The following is a 19,684-nucleotide window of genomic DNA, read 5'->3' as shown; positions in this document are numbered from 1 at the left end:
GTGGCTGATCTCCAACCCAACAGAATCCGCCTCCGGGCGATCAACGAGGCGAAGGCTACGATATCTGCCTCCGCACCCGTTTCCAACCCTGGCTGGTCCGACACCCCGAATATGGTCTCCCGGGGACCCGGGTCCAGTTTCACATGCACCACCTTGGAAATGACCCTAAAAACCTCCTTCCAGTAATCCTCTAGCTTTGGACAGGACCAAATATGAACGTGGTTAGCGGCCCCTCCCCCGCAATGTTCACACACATCTACTCCTTCAAAGAATCGGCTCATCCTCGCCCTCGTGAGGTGTGCTCTGTATACCACCTTCAGCTGTATCAGCCCCAACCTTGCACACGAGGTGGAGGCATTCACTCTCCGGAGCACCTCACACCAGACCCTCTCCTCTATGACCTCTCCCAACTCTTCCTCCCACTTTGCTTTGATCCCTTCCAGTGGTGCCTAATCCTCTTCCAAAATAGCTCCATACACTGCTGTCACTACCCCCTTCTCCAGTCCCCTTGTCGTCAGCACCGCCTCCAGCAATGTGGAGGCCGGTTCCTCCGGGAAGCCCTGTATCTCCTTTCTGACAAAATCTCGAACCTGCATGTATCTAAACATTTCTCCCTGCTCCAGCCCATACTTCGCTTCCAGCTCCTTCAATCCTGCAAACCGACCCCTAAGAAACAAATCTTTTAGCGTCTTAATCCCCTTCTCCTCCCATTTCCGGAAATTTCCATGCCACCTCCCCGGCTCAAATCTGTGGTTCTCCCGAATTGGCATTTCCCTTGACCCTAAACCCAACCCGAAGTGTTGGCGAAACTGCCTCCAGATTTTCAATGAAGCTATTATTACCGGAGTCCCGACCCCCTGCACAAACTCTCCTCCATTCTGACCCACTGAGAATCCACCCCTCTGACCCAGCTCCGCACTTTCTCCACATTCGCCGCCCAGTAGTAGTACAACAAGTTCGGGAAACCCAAACCCCCTGCCTGCCTTCCCCTCTGTAGCAGCACCTTTCTCACTCTGGCCATCTTCCCTCCCCATATGAATGAGGTAATCCTTCCCTCAATCTCCCTGAAAAAAGTCTTTGGCAGGAAAATCGGTAGGCATTGAAAAATAAACAGAAATCGCGGCAACACATTCATTTTAACCGCCTGTACCCGACCCGCCAGTGACAGAGGGAGACCATCCCACCTTGCCAGATCGGCTTTCACTCCCCACCAAACTAGAGATGTTGTACCTGCGAAGCCTCCCCCACTCCCGGGCAACCTGTACCCCCAGATACCTAAAGTGAGTCCCTGCCCTATGGAATGGCAGCCCCCCCACCTCTGCCCCACCCCCGGCCGAAACACCACAAAATATTCACTCTTGTCTAGGTTCAGCTTGTACCCCGAGAAAGACCCAAATACCCGCAGTAGCTCCAATATTCCCCCTATCAACACACTCGGTTCCGACACGTATAACAGCAAGTCGTCGACATATAAGGGCACCCTATGCTCTATCCCCACCCCCGCACTATTCCTTTCCATGCTCCCGAACTTCTCAATGCGATGGCCAACGGCTCAATCGCAAGTGCAAATAGCAGGGGGGGACATAGGACATCCCTGCCTCATCCCACGGTAGAGAGAAAAGTATCTCGAGCTGATGTTGTTTGTGCGGACACTCGCCTTCGGCTCCTTATATAGTAGCTTTACCCAGTTCACAAATCTTGGTCCAATCACAAACCGCTCCAGACTGCCATCAAGTACCCCCATTCTACCTGGTCAAACGCCTTCGGTGTCCAGTGCCACAACCACCTCTGTTTCCTACCCTTCCGCCGGTGCCATAACGACGTTCAAAACCCTCCTAATGTTCGAAAAAAGCTGCCTCCCTCTCACGAACCCCGTCTGATCCTCACCTACCACCTTCGGGAGGCACTCCTCCAGCCTACCAGCCAGTACCTTCGCCAATACTTTTGCATCCACATTCAAGCGTGATATGGGCCTATACGACCCACACTCTGTCAGATCCTTATCTTTTTTTAGCAACAGTGAAATCGATACCTGACCCAAGGTTTATGGCAACACCCCCTTCCCTATTGCCTCTTCAAACATCCCCACCATCAGGAGTGCCAGCTTATCTTTGAATTTTTTATAATATTCCACCGGAAACCCATCCGGCCCTGCCACCTTCCCCAACTGCATCCTTTATCTCCTGCTCCAGTATTGCTCCTTCTAATGTAGCCCTGTCCCGCTCCCCTAGCCTCGGATACTCCAACCCATCTAGAAATTCCTGCATCTCACAGTCTCCCCCAGGTGGCTCTGACCTGTACAACCTCTCATAAAACTCCTCAAAAACCTTGTTAATCAGCTCTGGAGCCACCACCAACTTCCCCGCTCTATCCCTCACCTGAAGAATTTCCCTTGCTGCTGCTTCCCTCCATGCTCATAAACTGCACCCCTTGCTCGTCTCAGTTGCCGCACCGCCTTCCTGGTAGACAGTCGGTCGAAGCTCGCCTGTAGTTCCTTCCTCTTTTCCAGCAACGCTGGGTCCCCATCTTCTGCATAACTCCTATCCCCTCCAACATCTCATCTATTACCCTCTGTCGTTCCAACCTCTCCTCTTTGTCCACCCTGGCCTTAAACAAAATCACCTCACCCCTCACCACCGCCTTTAGAGCCTCCCAGACAACTGCCTTCCACACCTCACCCGTACAGTTGAAACCTACATATTCCTTAATTACCTTTTCAATTTTCTCACAGGACACTTGGTTCCCCAAAAACCCCACATCCAGTTTCCACCCCGGCCTCTGCACTACCCACTTCTCCAGTACCATATCCACCCAATGCGGAGCATGATCTGACACTGCAATTGCCAGGATTCCGACCCCTTCACCCCAGCCAACAAAGCTTTCCCCATCACAAAGAAGTCGATCCGCGAGTATACCTTATGGACTGTGGAGAAAAACGAGTACTCCCATTCCCTTGGGTGCAGGAACCTCCAAGGGTCCACCCCTCCCATTCCCACCATTAGCCCAGCCAGCGCCTTCGCCCCCCCTGATGGGACCAGCGAGCGTGGCCATGATCTGTCCAACCTTGGCTCCTGCACCAGTTTCCAGTTCCCCCCCCCCCCCCCCCCCCCCCCCCAACAATCAGTTTGTGTGTGTCCAAGTCGGGGATGGCCCCGAACCCCTTCGCGAATCCCACATCATCCCAATTGGGACCGTATACACTTAACAGCGCCACTAATCTCCCCTCCAGCGCCCCTGTCACAATCATATATCTACCCCCCTGATCTGCCACCACCTTCTCCATCTGGAAGTGTACCCTTTTGCTGACCAGCACCGCTACCCCTCGAGCCCTTCCGTCAAATCCAGAGTGAAACACTTGACCAACCCAGCCCGTTTTAAGCCTCACCTGGTCCTTCACCCGCAAGTGAGTCTCCTGCAGCATTGCCACATCGGCTTTCAAACTTTTAAGATGCGCAAGCACCCTTGACCTCTTGAACGGACCTCCTAGCCCTCTCACGTTTCACGTGACAATCCAAACTGGGGGTCTCTCACCCTCCCCACCCTTCTTATCCACCATCATCATACCACCGGGCCCTGCCCCATAAGCCTGACCCGCCCCCTGGCCATTGTTAACATCGAACCCCTCCCCCCCCCCCGCCCCCTCACAAGAACCCCCCCTTACATTTCCCCTTGAAAAAAACATCTCACAGCATCAATCCCTTCCCCCCCTCCTCTCGCTCGCCTCGTAGGCCCATTGAAGCCTGCTATCCAGGCTCCAACGTCCGCAGCCCTCCTCTCACCTCACCTCCGTTCACTAGCTGACTTTAGTTAGCTAGCGTGGGTGGCTTCCCCTGGCAAGATATATCGTCCCCTTCCACCCAGTCCCAGAGAAAGAAAAAACATAAACAACAATCCAACCCATACAATTCACTAACATAAGATTTAACCGTCGCAACACAGAACGCCAATCAACCCAACCATTAACTTGAACTCTGTTACAATGCAAAGAGAAGTAAATTACAATACACATCAGCAAAAAGAAAGTTGTAGCATTTATACATTTTCCAGCTGTCCAAACACAGTCCACAGTCTCTCTTCCAGTTCCACTCCTCACGTCTGTCCCAAGTTTCTGCCCTCACGAATGCCTCAGCCGCCTCTGCTGTCTCAAAATAAAAGTCTTTGGTGTTATACGTTACCCTCAGCTTCGCCGGGTACACCATACCAACTCGCACCCCCTTTTTGTAGAGTGCTGCCTTCATCCGCCCGAACGCCGCTCGTCTCTTTGCCAACTCAACCGTCAAGCCCTGATTGATCCGAACTCCAGCACCGTCCCACTGCACCTCTTGCTTCTGCTTCGCTCAGCTTAACACCTTCTCCTTCATGCAGTACTTATGGAAACAGATAATTACTGCTCTTGGCGGCTCATTCACCTTGTGCTTCGGCCTGAATGACCGATAAACTCGGTCCAGCTCGTACTGGGAGGAGTTCTCACCCTTCCCCATCAGCTTCTTAGCGAAGTACTCTGTTGGCCTTGGCCCTCTATCCCTCCGGGCAGGCCCACAATTCTCAGATTGTGCCGTCTCGAGCGGTTCTCCAAGCCCTTGAGCTTTGCTCGGAGTCCTCTGTTGACCTCCACCACTCTCCGCAGCTCGTCCCTCATCGAGGTGAGCTGGTCGCTGTGCTGCGACACGGCTTCCTCCACTTCCTTCATCTTCTCGCCCTGCTCTCTCACCTCGCCCAATGTCTTTGCCACAGCTACCCTCACCGTGGCGATTGCCTCCTCCACCAATGATTTCAATGCGTCCGCCCTCTCCTTCCTCAAAGCCTCCATATGCCTCGCAAACTGCTTTTCCAGCTCCACCGCCATGACCTCGGTCATCTTTTCCACCGTAAGTAGTGCGGGTTCGGTGGATTGGCCATACTAAATTGCCCTTGGTGTCCAAAAAGGCTAAGTGGGGGTTGCTGGGTTGCGGGGATAGGGTAGATACGTGGGTTTGAGTGGGTTGCTCTTTGTAAGGGCGGTGCAGACTCGATGGGTCGAATGGCCTCCTTCTGCACTGTAAATTCTATGATCTATGATCTATGTTCTTGTCAGCGCTTTTGTTGGCCTTCTCATTCAACGGCGAACCCGGGTTTTCTTCCTTCTTCCTAGCTGCTTTTCGCATCCTCTAACGACTTATTATTTCTTCTCTCTTTCTTCAATCCGAAAATAACTAAATAATTATTTTCACAAATTTTTTCCCAAAAATTCCAAAGTCAAGAAATCTCTTCCCCCAGGGACCGGACTTCAAACTCCTCAAAGATCCATTTTCAGTGGGAGCCACCCAGTGTGCTCTAGTCCCCTCTCTACATCGCGTTCTGGACTCAGGCCTGCCACCTCGACTGCCTCACCTTGTGTCAAGCTCCGGCCATGCATCCGACCTCTGGGTTGATGCCTCCCGCTCCGGCCGCTGGACACTCCCGTGGGGCTCCTCACCGGCTCCAAACTGGACCGACCCGACGCCCGACCCTCAGGCCCCAAAGGCCGAAGAAACCCGGGAAGAGAGAACCACGGGGAAATCCCCGCAAAAAGTCCGAAAAATCGCAGACCGGTGGGAGCCTCTTCCCGACGCAGCCACTCAGCTTGCGAGTGCCACCGGAACTCCCATGTTTCATTGCATTAAAAGAACTTCATAAATATAAGTTGTAGTGTCCTAGACTCCACCATCTTCAAATGCTTTGTCAATGACTTTTTGTCCATCATAAAATCAGAAGTGGGAATGTTCCCTGATGATTCCCCAGTGTTCGTTATTATTAATGACTCCTCAGATATTGAAACAATCCGTGTCCAGGTGTGCAGCAAGACCTGCATACCATTCAGGCTTGGGCTGAAGTGTGATATGAATGCTATTTACCACCTAAGTGCCTGATATTGACCATGTTCAACAAGAGAGACTCTAACCATATCCCCTTGATATTCAGCGGGCTTACAATTGCTGAATCCCCCACTATCAACATCCTGGGCATTACCATTGACCAGACACTGAACTGTAAATCAGCCATGTAAATACAAAAGCAGGTCAGAGATTGAAGAATGTGTGGTGACAGGAATGATGGAATACTTTCTGCTTGCCTGGATAAGTGTAGTTCAAGCTCAACACCATCCAGGACATGCTGTCCACTTTGGCACCCTATCCACCACTTTAATCACTCCCCCTACCACCAGCACAAACTGACTGCATTGTACAGCATCTACAAGATGTGCTGCATCAACACTCCCGGGTTTGTTTAACCTCACAAACCAGTGACCTCTGCCACATTGAAGGACAAGTGCTTGGGTATACCATCATGCACGTTCCCCATCACAATCCTGGAACTCCTTACCAAACAACAGCATAACTTGCACTTTAATGAGGCAACTCACCACATAAGGGCAATTTATGGTTTGACAATAAATGCAGGCTTTGCTAGTGATATCAACAACCTGTGGACTAATAAATGAAAAAATAATTCACTCAAAACAAAATATTTGTGTTATTATAAATCAGTATATCCCTCTGACTGAGCAATCAACAGGTCGTAATTGTCTTGTTATGCTCTAGGCGTGGCATAAGCGGCTTCCTTGTGGTGCACTTGACAAAGGAAGGTTCAGACGTGGAGATAATTTCAACATGTTTATTAAATTATTTACACTTCTCCTACTCAGGTTCGCCACTACTGTTAATCCTTCTAAAGCTACTCAGACTGACTAACCAGTCTGCTACAGTCCACGTGGTGGATGTAATATTGAATCAACCCCGTGTCTCTACTCACTGGCTGTCTCCACTGGAAAGAGGAAGATCATGTGTGTTGTGTCCTTTATATATGGGTTGGTGTAATGCCCTCCTGTGGTTGTGTCACCTCTGTGTGTATCGTGAATGGCCATTGGTCGTGTCCTATCTAACTGTTCTATTGGTTGAGTGTCTGTGTATCATGTCTCTGGTGCTCCCTCTAGGGTCTAGCTAGTCGACATGTATTTACATGAACCCCTTGTGTCTTTACAGTGATGCATATCACCACATCCCCCTTTTTTTACATGTTACATATTTTCTGTACACTTAAAGAAAATTGAACAAAAAACAGGTAGATAAGTTATGGTATGTACAAGTCATGAGAACAGTGATTAAACAATATTCAAATATTCATTATTTTGGCAAATAATGCAAGGGAGAATCCAAAGAGATTCTACAGATACATAAAGGGGAAAAGAGTAACTAGGGACAGAGTAGGGCCTCTTAAGGATCAACAAGGGCATCTATGTGCAGAGCCACAAGAGTTAGGTGAGATCCTGAATGAATATTTCTCATCGGTATTCACGGTGGAGAAAGGCATGGATGTTAGGAAACTAAGGGAAATAAATAGTGATGTCTTGAGAAGTGTGCATATTACAGAGGAGGAGGTGCTGGAAGTCTTAAAGCGCATCAAGGTAGATAAATCCCCGGGACCTGATGAAATGTATCCCAGGATGTTGTGGGAGGCGAGGGAGGAAATTGCGGGTCCCCTAACCGAGATATTTGAATCATCGGCAGCCACAGGTGAGGTGCCTGAAGATTGGAGAGTGGCGAATGTTGTGCCCTTGTTTAAGAAGGGCAGCAGGGAAAAGCCTGGGAACTACAGACCGGTGAGCCTAACGTCTGTAGTAGGTAAGTTGCTAGAAGGTATTCTGAGAGACAGGATCTACAAGCATTTAGAGAGGCAAGAACTGATTCGGGGCAGTCAGCATGGCTTTGTGCGTGGAAAATCATGTCTCACAAATTTGATTGAGTTTTTTGAGGGAGTGACCAAGAAGGTAGATGAGGGTAGTGCAGTAGACGTTGTCTACATGGACTTTAGCAAAGCCTTTGACAAGGTACCGCATGGTAGGTTGTTGCAGAAGGTTAAAGCTCACGGGATCCAGGATGAGGTTGCCAATTGGATTCAAAATTGGCTGGACGACAGAAGGCAGAGGGTGGTTGTAGAGGGTTGTTTTTCAAACTGGAGGCCTGTGACCAGTGGTGTGCCTCAGGGATCGGTGCTGGGTCCACTGTTATTTGTGATTTATATTAATGATTTGGATGAGAATTTAGGAGGCATGGTTAGTAAGTTTGCAGATGACACCAAGATTGGTGGCACAGTGGATAGTGAAGAAGGTTATCTAGGATTGCAACGGGATCTTGATCAATTAGGCCAGTGGGCCGACGAATGGCAGATGGAGTTTAATTTAGATAAATGTGAGGTGATGCATTTTGGCAGATCGAATCAGGCCAGGACCTACTCAGTTAATGGTATGGCGTTGGGGAGAGTTATAGAACAAAGAGATCTAGGAGTACAGGTTCATAGCTCCTTGAAGGTGGAGTCGCAGGTGGACAGGGTGGTGAAGAAGGCATTCGGCATGCTTGGTTTCATTGGTCAGAACATTGAATATAGGAGTTGGGACGTCTTGTTGAAGTTGTACAAGACATTGGTACGGCCACACTTGGAATACTGTGTGCAGTTCTGGTCACCCTATTATAGAAAGGATATTATTAAACTAGAAAGAGTGCAGAAAAGATTTACTAGGATGTTGCCGGGACTTGATGGTTTGAGTTATAAGGAGAGGCTGGATAGACTGGGACTTTTTTCCCTGGAGCGTAGGAGGCTTAGGGGTGATCTTATAGAGGTCTATAAAATAATGAGGGGCATAGATAAGGTAGATAGTCAACATCTTTTCCCAAAGGTAGGGGAGTCTAAAACTAGAGGGCATAGGTTTAAGGTGAGAGGGGAGAGATTCAGAAGGGCCCAGAGGGGCAATTTCTTCACTCAGAGGGTAGTGAGTGTCTGGAATGGGCTGCCAGAGGTAGTAGTAGAAGCGGGTACAATTGTGTCTTTCAAAAAGCATTTAGATGGTTACATGGGTAAGATGGGTATAGAGGGTTATGGGCCAAGTGCGGGCAACTGGGACTAGCTTAATGGTAAAAAACTGGGCGGCATGGACTGGTTGGGCCGAAGGGCCTGTTTCCATGCTGTAAACTTCTATGATTCTATGAAATGTGCGAGTCCAAAACCCTTCAATCATCATGGTCAAATGTTTCTCTTGGTGGGGTGGTGAGTTTGATGGTGGCATGTCCTTGTGAACGCCATCGGTGTCCCTGTGTATCGAACCAAGAAGTGGTCAAATCACTTCGCTGTCTGATTTGGAGTCTTTTTTTTTTCGATATTTGTGATGGTGATGTTGGATGGCATCTTGTAGCTGATAAGTCGTTGACGTTGAAGAGTACCATCAACAGTATCATTCGAGTATGTATGTATACATTCATGTATGTGCCATATGTGGAAGTTGGATAATACTGTGCATACTGGTTTGGGCCAAATGCTGTGTAGGAAGGGTAATCCTGATGAGAACTGTTGAAGCTTGTCAAATTGGAAACAGAATTGCAGCTCGCATAAATACCGGGTGATGGTGTGAAACTAGAACATTGCATCTGATAGGAATATGCCATTTGGCCAGGCTGGGGTGCAGACAATCCTGGGCTGTAACTAAGGCATCCAGTCTGCAGTGCAGATTGTGCTTGCGGTAGTCCTCCTTCGGTCTTGATTCAATAAGTGGGCGATCCGTAGTGCTGGCCTGTTTGAGAATATGCTGCATAGACTGCTGGCTGCTGCATTCCTGAATACTGGGTTTGTCCAGCATAAGCTGTCATTGACTGCACTGCTGGTGTGGAAAGAATGTGTGGGTATGGCTTGGAAGGATATAGCTGTGGTGAATATTGGTGTATTCCTCTTGGACTGTAGCCACTACTTGTTATTACTGACCCAGCTTAATTGTCAAGTGGAGCTTCAAGACTCCAGTGTCACAAGCCTCCACGATGGAAGCAACACAAGACTCCAAAGCGCAGTCCTTGCAGGAACAAGACCATGATGGTCTAGCAACCTCCTCTGACCAACTAGCAGCAGACGAGTGATCCATCTCCTGTCGTCGTCGTCACCCTGAGCGTGCCGTCACTGAGTTTGCGGCACTCCCTGTCTGGAGTAAAGTCCGGCTTACGTGAATCAGAGTTGGCATTTGGTTGCTCTCCACCTGGAGTCTGGTCTGTTTCACCTGAGTCAGTGATGGTTTGTTGGTGCTCCCCGTCCGGAGTCCAGCAGGTTCACTGGAGTCAGCTGAGATTTCTTGAAGCTCCACGTCTGGAGTCGGAACATGCAGGAATGCATTGACTTGAGAGGTTCGAGCGAATGAGGTTGGAAGTAACGTGGTGTCACCGGAGTCACCAGTGGTCTCACAGTGATCGTCGAGTGCCTCTGTACACACTAGCTGAGGTCTGTCACATTGCAAATCTTGCATGGGAAGTGGGATGAGGTCGTCACTCTTCTCACATATATAGAGCCTCAGTAGCTTCTTGTTGTTCACTTGGGCTGGGTATACTGTCAGAGTCTTCTCCTTGTGGCTGAGACAATGTGGGTGGACCGTCATAGTTGCTGTGTTGTTCACTGGAGCATGATAGACCGTCATGGTCGTCCTGCTGTGCACTGGAGCATGGTCGACTGTCATAGTCTTCTTGCTGTTTACTTGAGCATGGTCTGCTGCTAGTTGGTCAGAGGAGGTTGCTAGACCCTCATGGTCTTGTTCCTGCAAAGACTGTGCTTTGGAGTCTTGTGTTGCTTCTATCGTGGAGGCTGTACACGAGCTTGCTGTGGAGGCTTGCGACACTGGAGTCACTTCTTGTTCGTGCAAGGACTGTGCTTTGGATCTTGCGTTTCTTCAATCGTGGAATCTGTCCACGAGCTCGCTGTGGAGGCTTGTGACACTGGAGTTACTTCTTGTTCATACAATGACTGCGGTGTGGCGTCTTGCGTGCCTTCTATCGTGGAGTCGGGAACCCTTAGCGGTGCGTGGACCACTCTCTGTGTGGCAGCAGGACGCTCTCTGTGGGCTTGTACCGCTCTCTGTCTCTTGCTATCAGGCCGCAGCATAATCCTGCACTCATGAGTCGGGATGTCGTATATGCTGGGCTGAAGATCCTCAAATCCGAAGAACAAATCCGCGTCTGCGTCGAATTCAGTACGGGGGTCGCCATTTCTAATGAAAAAACCTTTGTCCAAGCCATAGTCCTCTTGGACCATTTCATCACTGTTTGTGTCAGAGCTGGCATGGGGCTCGCGATGTCCAGAGAAAAAAATAAAGGTCGGTGTCATAGTATTCAAGGTCTGTGTCATCACTTTGGGCGGTGCTAACTGCTTGTTGCAGGGTTTTGCGGAGGTTACTTTCAGTTCCTGGTTGAATTTGAGGCATTATGCTGTCATTCCAGGTGAAAGAAGCTTGTTTTACGGCTTTAAGAGATTTTTTTCGTGATTTGGGACATTTCCCCTTTATATGAGCGTGTTCCGGGGCCTCTGACATCATGACGCTTGTGACGTAGTACGTAGGAAGCGATTGCGCATGCGCATATCGCTGTTCCTGTACTGGGGTCGTTTTCGCAATTGCGCATGCGCAAATGGACCTTCCCGTTCTGTGCTCTCTTCGTGCAACCGCGCATGTGCAGCACCTTTTCCAAGATGGCTGCAATTCAAAACTGCCGTTCGTTGCTCTAGCCTACCTCGCGGTGAGTTTTGGGGCCTCTTTTACCTTTTCTTCTTGCATGTTCCTCGCAGAATTCTTGGAATTTGTCCAGGAATGCCTGGAAATTGCTCTTGTTTTGCCCCTTTGAGTATTTGAAGGTCTGGAAGATTTCAGCTGCTTCTGGACCCGCAATGGTAAATAGAAGCTTTATTTTCTCTGTATCCGCCACGCCATCTAGGTCGCACGCTACCAGGTAGATCTAGAATCTCTGCCGGAACCAACGTCAGTTTTCACTGAGATTGCCTTGGTACTGGAGCTGCTGTGGAATTGGAATTCCGAACATCATCTTGCCTGGCTTTTGTTGCTGGTTGTCACTGTTCACTGAGTTGAAACTATATGGATTGAAACAGTCACTCAACTGGTACCATGTCTTGTTATGCTCTAGGGTGTGCCATAAGCGGCTTCCTTGTGGTGCACTTAACAAAGGAAGGTTCAGACGTGGAGATAACGTCAACACGTTTATTAAATTATTTACACTTCTCCTACTCGGGTTCGCCACTACTGTTAATCCTTCTATAGCTACTCAGACTGACTAACCAGTCTGCTACAATCCACGTGGTGGGTGTAATATTGAATCAACCCTGTGTCTCTACTCACTGACTGTCTCCACTGGAAAGAGGAAGATCATGTGTGTTGTGTCCTTTAAATATGGGTTGGTGTAACGCCCTCCTGTGGTCGTGTGACCTCTGTGTGTATCGTGAATGCCCGCTGGTTGTGTCCTATCTAACTGTTCTATTGGTTGAGTGTCTGTGTGTCATGTCTCTGGTGCTCCCTCTAGTGTCTAGCTAGTCTACATGTATTGACATTAACCCCTTGTGTATTTACAGTGATGCATATCACCACAGTAATAACCTATTTATTCAACCAAATCCATTTTACAATTAAATTCTTCAAATTTGCATCAAATTGCATCTTCAAATATTTCTTCCACAGCCAATTGTGCTGGAATCATGGCCTCTTTCACGTGCATCACATCAAACCCTTGTTGCTTCTCTGGAGATCAGAATTAACCTTGACTTTACACTTCAGTGTCACAAACAATGTCTAAATTGAAATTATTGAAATTCTGCCTGCTGCATCTAGCTCGAGGGTCTGCCAGGTGTATGGCCTTATCACTGTTCTTCCTGAAGAAACCTGTGATATTGCCATATCGTATGGGTCCATACATTTGCAAGCATTTTTCTGATTCTCAGGAGTTACAACCTGGATAAGGAGGTTTTCCTCTGCGTGATAATTTTATTCCCCACAATTTATAGAGAAATATATTCTACTGATTGCCGCATTATCCAAAGTATTTCAAAAGATACGCTTACGTATATATCCTGTTTTATGTTGGTTGAAGTCAGTTTTTACAAGCAGTGATTTTGTGTGGAGTTTCCCCTACTCTGACATCGTGAATGAGGTGTTCTGTCCTTATTCATGATGACACAGTAGAGAGCACAGCCCACAACCAATTGTTCTCTTTCATGATTCACAAAGGAAAAGTTTTTCTCAGAGGTGTGCTTCCAAACTGTCTCTAACCACTAGTCAGAAAGTAAAAAATAGGACAATTATTATCAATAAGCACAAAGGTAGGTCATTTAGAAAAACATTATGGTTATAAGGTAATTCAGTAAAATATATTTTTCTTCTAACTTATTATCTGATCATTCATTATGTTGTCGTATCTCCCAGTATATTTCACTGAGAATCTAATGAATTTAGAAGAATGTAATTTATATAATCTTATAATTTTAATTCATTGACTAACAGTGTTAATGGGAAGCCATGGGACACAATGAAAGCTTGTTTTATGCCAAAAAAGGGAATGTGCACTAGATTGCATTCAAAGGCTGGACATCAATATTGGCTAGATGTGTATTTCAGAAGTGAAGCTGGAGCAGCCTGCACATTCAGACTTGAGAGTCATGATCTATTTTTTTTAAACGCATTTTATCCAAACTTGTGACAAAGTAGGTTACAGCAAATAAACACCCCGGGAAACATTCTTCCCAACAATCAACTATACAGTTTGTACAGATTTTTATCCTTTTTCACCCCCCCCCCCCCCGCCCCCCCCCCCACCCCACCCCCCTGTGACGAACAGCTCCTCAAACACGGCCACAAACATCCCCCACCTTTTTTCAAACTCCCCTGCTGAGCCCCTTAACTCATACTTTGTCTTCTCTAACCGCAGGAAGTCGTACAGGTCACCCAACCATGCTGCTACCCCCGGTGGCGATGCCGACCGCTACTCCAGCAAAATTTGTCGCCGTGCAATCAGAGAGGCGAAGGCCAAGACATTGGCCTTCCTCCTCTCCATGAGCTCCGGCTTCTCTGAAACCCCAAATATCGCCACCAACAGGTCCGGGTCCACCTCCTCCTCCACTATCCTGGCTAAGACCACGAACACTCCCGCCCAGAATCTTCCCAATTTTTCACAACCCCAAAACATGTGCGCATGATTCGCTGGCCCCCGCCCACACCTCTCACACTCATCTGCTACCCCCTGAAAGAACTCACTCATTCTCGCCCGAGTCATATGTACCCTGTGCACCACCTTAAACTGTATCAGGCTCATCCTTGCACAAGAGGAGGTCCTGTTTACCCTTCGCAGTGCCTCACTCCATACTCCCCAATTGATCTCCATTCCCAACTCCGCTTCCCATTTCTCCTTGATCTTCACCACCAGGTCGCCTCCCTGCTCCTCCAGCCACTTATATATATCCCCAGTTCTTCCCTCCCCTTCCACATCCGGAAGCAGCAGTCGCTCCAACAGGATGTATCCTGGAAATCTAGGGAACCCCTTCCAGACCTTTCGTGCAAAGTCCCTAACCTGTAGATACCTGAACTCACTACTCCTCAGCAGCTCTACCTTCTCCAGACTGGCAAACCCTTCCTCCAAATACAAATCCCTCATCTTGACCAGCTCCACTTCCCTCCACCTCCTGTATACACTATCCATCCCCCCCTGCTGAAACCCATGATTCTCACACAGCGGCGTTAGCCCCGACATCCCTTCCACCCTAAAATGCCTCCTCAGCCGATTCCATATCTCCACCGTGGACTGCACCACTGGGCTCCCTGAATACCTCCTCTGAGCCATTGGCAATGCTGCCATCACCACAGCCCTCAAACTAGACCCTTACAAGATTCCTCCTCCATCCTAACCCATTCTATCCCTTCTCCTTCCCACCACCGCCGCACCTTGTCCACATTCGCTGCCCAATAGTAATGAAGCAAGTTTGGCAACGCCAACTCCCTCTGCTGCCTCTGCCTCTGTAGCAGGGTTCTCCCCACCCTCGGCACCTTCCCCGCCCATACAAAGTCAGAGATGATTGTGTCCACTTTCCGAATAAAGGCCTTTGGTATAAAGATCGGGAGAGCCTGAAAGATAAACAAGGACCTCAGTAGAATATTCATTTTCATCACTTGGACCCTCCCCGCCAACGTTAAGTGCAGTGTATCCCACCTCTTAAGATCCTCCCTGGCCTCCTTCACCAGTTTCGTTAAGTTCCACTTATGGAGCCCTGTCCATTCCCTCGCGACCTGAATCCTCAAGTACCTAAACCTATCCCTGGCTACCGTAAATGGCAACCCCCTAAATTAGCACGCTGTGCCAGCTCATTCACCGGGAATACCTCGCTTTTCCCTGCATTCAGCTTGTATCCCGAGAACCCTCCATACCTCCCCAACAGGCCCATAATCCTTCCCATACTCTCCAACGGATCTGAAACATACAGCAAGAGGTCATCGGCATAGAGCGACACCCAATGCACCCTCTGTCCCCTCATTATCCCCTGCCACTCTGCTGACCCCCTGAGAGCCATCGCCAATGGCTCTATGGCCAGTGCAAACAGCAGCGGCGACAGCGGGCACCCCTGCCTCGCACCCCTGTGTAAGTCAAAGGTTCGTGAGCTCATATCATTCGTCCTCACCCTCGCTCTTGGCGCCACATATAGCAACTGCACCCATGCCACAAATCTCGGGCTAAACCCAAACCTTCCCAAAACTTCGAACAAGTACCGCCACTCAACCCGATCAAATGCTTTCTCCGCGTCCATGGACACCACCACCTCTGGTACCAGAGCTCTCGACGGATTCATCACCACGTTCAACAGCCATCTTATATTACTTGCAAGCTGCCTGCCCTTCACGAAGCCTGTTTGATCTTCTGCAACCACCCTCAGGACACAATCCTCCATCCTCCCCGCCAACAACTTAGCCAATACTTTCACATCCGTGTTCAATGGTGATATGGGTCTATACGACCCACATTCGAGAGTCATGGTCTTATATATATTCTCAAATATCATTTCAGGATTTTTTTTTGAAGGAGCAACGAGGGGCAAATATTTTTTTAAATACTCACTAAGGTGAGGAAGACAGTGCTGGAGTACAAAATGTAATTAGACTTTTTAGGCATTAGTGAATGTACTAAGCACTCGCAGGGGTATGTAATGTTGGGGTTTGATGTGTTGGTTTTGCCAGTCATGCCAACATCCTGTGGCTAAATAAATGGGGGGGAAAACACTTCATACCAAAATATTCATGTTTCTATAAAACAGTATATCCTTCTGACTTCCGGTAAGCAGCGCCACATGATAACAGCTGGTAGCAATAATTCATATATTCACCTAGATCCATTTTACAATGACATTACTCAAATGTTACCTTCATCCATTGTATTTTCAAAATAAACCAATTTTTTTCCACAGCTATTAATGCTGTTATCATGGCTTATTTTCTGTGCATCACACCACATCCTCATTCAGTTTTCTTTTAACTTTTTTAATCACTGTTTTCTGCAAAGAAAGTGCCACTCCCCCTCCCATCCCCCATTATGTGGTACAGTGTAGATAACTGTGCATTCTGTTCACTCCCTGTAATGATTTTCTTGATGTATGATGCCATCTTCTGCGAGGACAAAGAGAAGGCTTTGTGAGCCGCACGCATGATGGGTATGGGGTTTTTTTATAAGAGATGGAACGTGTGGGCACAGCACCCGGACATGAAGGCATTGTGCTGGTGGGTGCCAGTGGATTCTGAGGAGCAAGCACGAAGATTGGATGTGGGAAGGGTGCAAAGTGTCTGCCAATGATTTGTTAGGGTGGGCGGTTAGGAATTTGAGGGTTGGCAGGTGAAACTGATGTCAGGAGAGAGGTGGTAACTTACCCTTGCAGCTCTGTGGAGATCGTTGGTGTTCTTCCGACATTGCACGGCGGTCCCCCTGGTCATGCTGCGTACACTGACAGCCTCTGCCTCTGAATCCCAGGCGGTACTGGTAACCCTGCTGCTGGTCCTCCAACCCCCTCGGAGGAATAGAATGTCCTGACTTGCATCAGCGGCGTTGAGAAGCCTTGTGAGGTTGGCACCCACAAAGGGAGGAGCAGGTCTGCCGTTGCCATCCTTGTGTGTTGACTGGGAGTGAGTGGTGAGGGAGCTTTTAAAAACAGATCCTCCTTGTTGGTGGCGAGACGCTGAGGCATGAGACAGCCAGTAATGGTGAGAAGCTCAAGAGGGCTCATTTCCGGCGCTAAGTGTCATTAAATATGGGCCGAGATCTCGCCAACATGGCCGTTGAGAGATACCCTGCCAATTGCGCCCAAAATTGCACTTCTCCGTTAAATCGTGCCCAACGTTTTTCGGTCAAAAGTAATGGAGTTTATTTATACAAAAAATTGATTTTTACTTTTCAAAAAAATATTTTTATTCAGAAATGTTTTTCATTATAGGGCAGCAGAGTGGTTAGCACTGCTGCCTCTCAGTGCCAGGTTTAATTCCATACTTGTGTGACTGTGGAGTTTGCACTTTCTCTCCGTATCTGCGTGTTTTCTCCAGGATTTTCCTCCCACAGTTCAAAGATTTGCAGGTTAGGTGGATTTGCCAAGCTAAATTGTCCCTTAGTATTCAAAGATGTGCAGGTTAGGTGGATTGGTCAAGCTAAATTGCCCCTTAGTGTTCAACGATGTGCAGATTAGGTGGATTGATTATGCTAAATTGCCCCTTAGTGTCCAGGGTTGTGCAGGTTAGGTGGAGTTACAGGGATAGGGGAGTAGGCCCTGTAAAACGCTCTTTCAGTGGGTTGGTGCAGATCCGATGGGCCAAATGGCCTCCTTCTGCATTGTAGGGATTATAACAAAGTAAAATCAAACAATAACATATGACAAACACCATTGTAATATACACCCACCCACAACTACCCTCCCCCCCCCCCTCAATAAACAAACAAAACCTAAACCCCCCCTAGCACTGACTGACTAATTCCCTTAAAAAGGAGATGAAAGGCTGTCACCTCGAGTTTTCCAGATCATCTACCTTGGCCTTCAAAGCTTTATGCCCTGCAGCCATCAATGTCACCTCCGTCTCCAGGGAAACAATCCAGTCACTCTGGTCCGGGAGTGTCACCCTTTGTATCACCGCATTTTGCTCCTTTACCTTTTGATCCGTCTGCTCCAAGACTACACGGATGGGGGCTAGAGCCCATTCCATCGCCTTCTCAAAGTACTTGGAAACTGCCTGTCACTGATTTTTGAATTAATCCGCCAAAAAGCTTGCCAGCATCTCCGTCGTCCACGGAGAAGCCAGAGTCACAGAAGGAGCCTTTGCCATCCTCTCTAACGAGGCTGGAAGGACTTCTGGGACCGATGATGCTTCTTTGCTACCTTCTATTATATTTGTTGGTCATTACTTTTGTGTGGGTACCCTGTCCCTTTAAACTACCCTTTACACACCCTCCCCCAAATATCCCCCATAAATTGGGAGAAAAGGGCCAAAACCAAAATACCTTGGTGGGAGCCATTGCATGTGCGATGTTTGCCACATGGCCACCACCAGAAGTCCCAAAATTGACTTTTACTTGAGTATATATCACAGATCTGGTCCAGAGCAACAATCAACACATTTGTGGGGAGGAGAGAATATCAGTGGAAAAATAATGCAAACATCTCGTGATAGAACAAGCAGTAGGATAAATATCTGCCTGCTTGTGGATGTGGTAATATGCCTATAGATAATATTCCGTGCATGCAGCAGTGTGATCTCCCACCAGCAGGTGGCATCAGAAAAAAGTCAGGGCAGATCCGGTGATCCTCAGAAGGTTGTCAGATGTACATGAGGTCAGTCGTGCATAGGGGTAGTTCCAGGGGAGCCTAAAGAAACTCGATAACTTGCTCTGTATCTGATTGTTACCTTACCGTGTGTGCTTGAATAAAAATCCTGGTTTTGACATTTCATCAGTTCTATCGATTCCTTGCTAGACAACGAACGGCGAACACAACAGTGGAGAATAGTCCTCTCCAAATTATACTGGCAGTTTTACTTTTTAAAATATATTTTAAATAATTTCACAATTTTTATGTCAACAATATTTAATTTTAAATTAGTCGGTCAGTTTGATTTTTTTTCTGCCATTAGACATGATAATGAGAATATGGCCTCCTTCTCTACATGTTTCTGTTGTCTGTGCATTGTTGCACAGTTAGCTCTACTCGTGTTTCTGCATCGTGGCCTCTTCCAGTTTTCTTTCAAGTGAGAACTTGTGTGTGGCATGCTGTAATGTAGACAATGAACTACCAATTTTTTCAGCTGCAGTTGGGGTGATGGTTTTAAGAGTAATGCGATCCTCAGCAGCTTCTTTATCCGTCGCTTCAATCAGTCATGGCTCCTCTTGTGTCCTCGCCCTTTTTACCCCTATCATTAAACCACTACATCATCACCTTTGGAGAACCTGCTTAATTATAACCCCCCCGTCCCCCCAACCGCTATTGTTGCTATTTATCTCACCCATGACCCTTTATTCATTTCCACTCATTCTGTCCAAGGGTCTGTGGCAAGAACCCTCCTCCTATTAGTTTTGTTTGATGAGGCTTTGCTTTAAAAAAAATAACTTTGTGCTTTATATTAAAAAACAAATAAAATTAGAATGAGAACATACATTAGATGGACGTTTTACAGGCAAGGAGAGGCATGTTTGGATGAATCCAGAGTTAAGTTCCCTAAAAATTATTTGGGTTGGGATCTTGACATCATCCTGCCCTCTTCCAGGTTTCAAATGGGTGGATGTGAAAACAAGTGGGAGCCCCCAGTGCAGCTATTGGGTAAGATTATTCAAGTTCTGTTTTAATTTAAAAG

At 47.9% G+C, this 19,684-nt stretch overlaps 1 protein-coding gene and 1 pseudogene across 1 annotated transcript in view; both read right to left on the bottom strand.

Annotated features, from left to right (window-relative positions):
• The window catches only part of LOC140387307 (protein phosphatase EYA4 pseudogene), a 42,458-nt pseudogene extending 24,415 nt beyond the window's left edge, over positions 1–18,043 (bottom strand).
• Positions 1–19,684, bottom strand: part of LOC140386745 (fibrinogen-like protein 1-like protein) — a 241,160-nt gene that overhangs the window by 156,721 nt on the left and 64,755 nt on the right. The gene's annotated exons all lie outside the window — the stretch shown is intronic.

Source organism: Scyliorhinus torazame, chromosome 12 (genome assembly GCF_047496885.1).
Source record: "Scyliorhinus torazame isolate Kashiwa2021f chromosome 12, sScyTor2.1, whole genome shotgun sequence".
In the NCBI taxonomy this organism is placed as follows: Eukaryota; Metazoa; Chordata; class Chondrichthyes; order Carcharhiniformes; family Scyliorhinidae; genus Scyliorhinus; species Scyliorhinus torazame.
The sequence above is the reverse complement of the archived record's forward strand: the minus strand, read 5'-3'. Positions and strand labels throughout refer to the sequence as shown.